General features: G+C 30.1%; 1 protein-coding gene across 3 annotated transcripts in view; it reads left to right on the top strand.

The window, feature by feature from the left end:
- Positions 1 to 6,000, top strand: part of LOC111685192 (transcription factor HIVEP3) — a 46,935-nt gene that overhangs the window by 18,666 nt on the left and 22,269 nt on the right. The window contains exon 1 of one of the 3 annotated variants that reach the window (XM_023447438.2): positions 1,076 to 1,493. The exons of the other annotated variants lie outside the window; for them this stretch is intronic. The gene's annotated coding sequence lies outside the window, so the exon portion shown is untranslated. Of the gene's footprint in view, positions 1 to 1,075; positions 1,494 to 6,000 lie in introns of those variants that run through there. 3 annotated transcript variants of the gene reach the window in all.

Here is a 6,000-nt window from a genome sequence, read left to right as displayed (position 1 = left end):
GACTATAGACTAGACTATAGACTAGACTATAGACTAGACTATAGACTAGACTATAGACAAGACTATAGACTAGACTATAGACTAGACTATAGACCAGACTATAGACTACACTATAGACTAGACAATAGACTAGACTATAGACTAGATTATAGACTAGAGTTTATGTCTAGACTAGATTATACTATGCTATAGATTTGACTAAATACTTTACTAAAGACTTAAACTTCTTAAGTCAAGATCTAGAATTTCAATGTTTTGAAATAAACTTCCTTAAGATCCAAAACAAAATAGCGTTATTCTTCATCTGGCAACGGTGGTCATTATTTAGTTGAGCATACTATGTATGTATGTAGTTTATTTGATTTAACTGCTTGATTGCTTGATTCTGTTGTGTTAGCTGTGTGTATGAGCATACATACGTACATATTAACGTATCTGTTGTCTATAAGGCTGACTGTCTGTCTGCTTAGTTAAACTTTATAGACCTGTTGGTTGATTTTGTATTGTTGCTATTGTTGTTGCTGTTACTGCTGCCAAAGCAAAGACTGCCAGACTGACGTCTAGCCAAAAGACGAAGACAACGACAATAGCAACCAATTCATATCATATCCATATGTACTCTGTATGTATATATGTACTCTATTGTCTGTATGTTTAAAACGTCTATATAGTCTGAGTATTGGTGAGTATAAGTGTATTGGTGTATCTATGTGTTTCAAGTAGTATGATCGAAACAAATACTGTTACGGTAGCACAATCAAACAGTTGTTGATCGTACTTTGAGTGGCAATGTGTTGAATTTTTTTTTCAAACTAAAACGCGCGTTCGCTTGCTCTTTTTTTATAGAAAAAACATTTTTCTATTATAAAATTAAAACGATTTTTGTTTTGTATTTAAATATTGTATTTATTGAATAGTAAGAATGTGACCGAATGACGGACGTGTTTTTATAATAAAAAAAAATATATATTTATTATTGTGAAAAAGTGTGGTATAATTTAAATAATTAAATAAAAAGAAGAATAATTAAATAAAAGAAGAAGAAGCGGCAATGAAATAAATAAATAAAAAATATTATATAGAATTAAAAAAAGAATTTCTAAGAAAAAAAGTTTTAATAAGAAATTATACAGAAATTGTAGAAATATTAAATATTATTATAACAAAAAAAGAATATAAATTAATTTATACAATCGTGACAACAGCAGAAAAAAGATTAATAATCTCATTTTTCTTCAAACATGTTTAATTATAAATAAATAATTAAATTGAATAATTAATGTGAAATTTAAATATTTGCAAAATAAAACAAAAACAACATATTAAAAATATATAAAAATATAAAAAAAAAATTTTATTGAAAAAAGGGAAATTAACAAAAATGTTTTTTTATTAAATGAAAAAGTGTTGCATGATAATAATCAAACAACAATTTAAAACAACTCGATCATGTCTGGAATATAAATAATTTGATCAAGTCTTCTGTTATACAAGTGAGTGTTACCTATTAAATTTTTATCTTAATTATTATTTTATTGACTTTTTTATAAAAAGGAACAAACAACAAAAACAAGAAAAAAATATAGATCTATTTTTAGCCTTTAAAAGATCAACAGCAACAACAACAACAAGGCAACCATCAAGTCATTAAAAATAATCTGTGAATTTTAAGATTAAAAACAAATAGAAAAAGTCAAAACAAAAACACAAGAACAACAACAATAAGAATAAGAACAACAATATGACGAAGATGAGACAACGATCTGTAAAGTTGTTTTTAATTCTAAGAAAATTTTAAGAATTTCTTTTGAATTCCATACAACCCACTTGACGGCTACAAATCACAAACAACAACAAAAACCAAAATTATCACAGATTTCAAAAAAACACAATATTCACACACACACACACAGATACTTTACTATACATTCAAATAAACAAGAGGAATACCCTACAACAACAATAACATCAAGTAAAACCAGAAAATACCACCAACAACAATAACAACAACAATTTATGAATATACGTCATATCGTGAAAACCACTTGAGTTAAACACTCACTCTTATACGCTCTCAAAGAAAGAAAAAAAAACAAAACTCGCCCATACCCGCACAAAAACACTCTCTCATATATAGACGTTTATATTACTCACAACAACAACAACAATAATATAACAACGATGACACAATAGAACAGGAATATTGCAGTTGAGGGCAAAAATAAAGCATTCTATTTGTTCATGAAAAAATCTGTAAAGAAATTTTTTAACAGATCACTAGAAATCAAATATTAGATCAAGGATCTTCTGCAGATCTCGATATCGATCTTCAAACACTCAAGAACTCAAAATATTCGAAGGAAAACTTTCATTAGCTTTAGATTTTCTAAAGAAATCATTCATTAGATCAAGATTCTCAAGACATCTTTTACCAGATCAAGATTCTCTCAAGAAATCTTTCAACAGCTCAAGAGTTTCTATAAAAAGAAAAGATTTCCTAAAGAATACTTTCAATGGCTGAAGATATCCTAAAGAAATCTTTCACCAGATCACGATTCTCTCAAGAAATCTTTCAACAGCTCAAGACTCAAGAAAGAAAAGAATTCCTAAAAAAACTTTCAACAGCTGAAGATGTCCTAAAGAAATCTTTCACCAGATCAACATTCTCTCACTAGATTAAAATTCTCTGAAGAAATTTTTCACCAGATCAAGATTCTCTCAAGAAATCTTTCACCGGATCAAGATTCTCTCAAGAAATCATTCAACAGCTGAAGATTTCCTTAAGAAAACTTTCACCAGCTAAAGCTCAAGAAATCTTTCACCAAATCAAAATTCTCTCAAGAAATCTTTCAATATTCTCTCAAGAAATCTTTCACTAGATTAAGATTCTCTCAAGAAATCTTTCAACAGCTCAAGACTCAAGAAAGAAAAGATTTCCTAAAGAAAACTTTAAACAGATGAAGATTTCCTAAAGAAATCTTTCACCAAATCAATATTCTTTCAAGAAATCTTTCACCAGATCAAGATTCTCGCAAAAAATTTTTCACCAGATCATGATTCTCTCAAGAAACTTTAAACTGCTGCATAGTGCTAGTATTTCCAACACTAATGTCTGCTTGTCTATATAATCTCTACCCTCTCGCTCTCTACCTACTTATGACTTGTTGCATGTACAGGTCATTAAAACGGCGCCAGGATACCTGCTACGCTATAATATTATAAATTTAACATACAATAGGATTTTATTTACGTACGAAGAAGCGGCAATGACTTTTTAGTTTAAAATTTCTCTTTACTTTTAGATTTTATTAGTATTTGTTTAAAGCCGTTAAAAGATAGTTTTCAAAATCAAAAACTAAATCCACTTAAACTATAAACTAAAGAACAAGTAAGCATTTAACAAGAAGATGAGTATGTAGATTTTAGGAATAGCAACAAAGATTAAATATAATCTAAGTAAATTATTATGCATCATAAAGATAATAATTAATAAGAAGGTCATTTTGATAATTAAACCCAAAAAGCACATATAGTACATACAAACAAACACAAACCATCCCAGTTGGAAATGTCTTTAAGACATCCTCAACGATGGCTACACGACAATGTAAAGTCCTGGAAGACAAATGTAGAACAGCCAGAACAAATTGTCAACGACATTTTCGAACAAGTGTCGCGAAAATCGTGGACGACTTAATAAGAGACAATATCGCTCAGTTCGTCTGTTAACTAACGACATTATAGAGGATTAAATCCATCACTTTATCATCAACGACTACATATTGATGATATTGTCATCAGCTTTGTCCTTAACGAATATATAGGCGACAATATCGTCAACGATTGTATGCGCGGCAATATCGTCTACTTTATCGTCAACAATTTAAAAGGCGACAATATTGTCTACTTGGTCGTCAACGATTTTATGGTCGACAATATCGTTTAGGTTGTCGTCTATGCTTGTTTTTGTTGATACTACTTAGACCCTCTATCTATAGGTGTAGGTACGTCCCTCCAGATGCTAATTGAAATCGCTTGTCTTATCATCAACAGACAACATTCTGGACATTGTCGCTAATCTTGTCCTCATGTACATATCTTTGATATAGGACAATATTGAAGACTATATCACTCAAAGTATCTTCAATAACTGGATTATATAACGAAATTGAAGATCATGTCTTTGGTCTTGTCTGCATTTACAGCTTTTGATGACAACGTTTAAGAATCGCTCGTTCATATAGTCGTCATTAGAGTTAGATATATGACAATATTCAAGATATAGTCGCTCATCTTGTCATCATATATATGTGTTTGATAGAAGACATTATCTTCCATTTTGTCTTAAACATTGTCAAAATAGCGGACTCTATTTAAGATGTTGTCGCTCAATTTGTCTTTAATAGGGTTTAAAAGAAGACAACCTTTAGGTGTTTGTCGCTAATATTTTCTCTTTGATCTTTGGTCTACATTTACAGTTTTTGGTGACAGCGTTTTAGAATCAGTCGTTCATATAGTCGTCATTAGAGTTAGATATATGACAACATTCAAGATATAGTCGCTCATCTTGTCATCATCACCTTCAGGTCTTTGTCGTTAATATTTTCTCTTTGGTCTTTGGTCTACATTTACAGTTTTTGGTGACAGCGTTTAAGAATCAGTCGTTCATATAGTCGTCAATAGAGTTAGATATATGACAACGTTCAAGACATAGTCGCTCATCTTATATGTGTTTGACAGAAGACATTATCTTACATTATGTCTTAAACATTGTCAATAGCAGACCGTATTTAAGATGTTATCGCTAAACTTGTCTTTAACAGGGTTTTAATGAAGACAACCTGCAGGTCTTTGTCGCTTAAATTTTCTCTTTGGTCTTGTCTACATTTACATTTAAGAATCAGTCGTTCATATAGTCGTTATTAGAGTTAGATATATGACAACATTCAAGATATAGTCGCTCATTCAACTTGTCCTTAACAGGGTTTAAATGAAGACAACCTTTAGGTCTTTGTCGCTAATACTTTCGTTAATGACGAATTCTTACACATTGTCGTTTAGCCAACTACTTCAGCAATTGAGGAGAAATTCAAAAATCTCGTTTATGAATCGTCAAACGACAATGTCTGTCGTCTACCATCATTTTGCCAACTGGGATACTGTGACGTTCAGCAACAGCAACAACTAACTAGCAATTACAAAAAATAAAGAAAAACTTACGAATAAAATACGAGTGTTTTGTAAATAAATTTCGTGAGGAAATACCTTATTGTTTGTATTGGTATTATTTAAACACACACATGTACATACATCATAAACATACAATCATAAACAAGCAAAGTGTAAGAGAGAGAGTAAATGCCCCTTACTGCTCTTTCTCTCATCTCATCAGCATGTAATATCTGTGGCGCTGTTATTATTCATTTTATTGTTGTTGGTATGTAAGCATGTTTGTTCGTTTGTTCGTACATAAAAATACTTGTTTTTTTCAACTTTTTTAATATAGAGATTTTGTTGCTGTTGTTGTTATTATGTTTTATTTTTTTTCTTGTTTTAGGAATACCCCCTTTTTATTATATAGTTTCATTACTTCATGCCTACAACATGCTCTCTCTTTACATTAAAAAAAAACAAAAACAAATAAATACTCATACATACAACCCACGCTTATTTAAATTGTTTTAGATTAAACTTGTAATAGGAAAATCAGCTGCATAGTTTGTATGTATGTATTGTATGTTTAGTAAATTGGATACATTTAGGCGTTTTTAATTTTTCCTCTTTTGATGGAATATTTGTTGCAAAAAGCGAAAAATACAACACACATACATAACAGTTTGATGATTGTGAGGTTTTTTTTCTTTTCGCGTTAATTTATGAGTGTTTTTGTTCATAAATTGATTTGACCCCCTACTGCGTCATGTTGTGTTTGTTCTTTAGTTAAATATGTAAAAAAAATACTACGAGTAAACTTTTTTTGAGTGCGCAAGTTTATTTTTT

This window comes from Lucilia cuprina, chromosome 6, assembly GCF_022045245.1.
Source record: "Lucilia cuprina isolate Lc7/37 chromosome 6, ASM2204524v1, whole genome shotgun sequence".
Lineage (NCBI taxonomy): Eukaryota > Metazoa > Arthropoda > Insecta > Diptera > Calliphoridae > Lucilia > Lucilia cuprina.
This window is presented reverse-complemented; position numbering and strand designations above follow the sequence as displayed.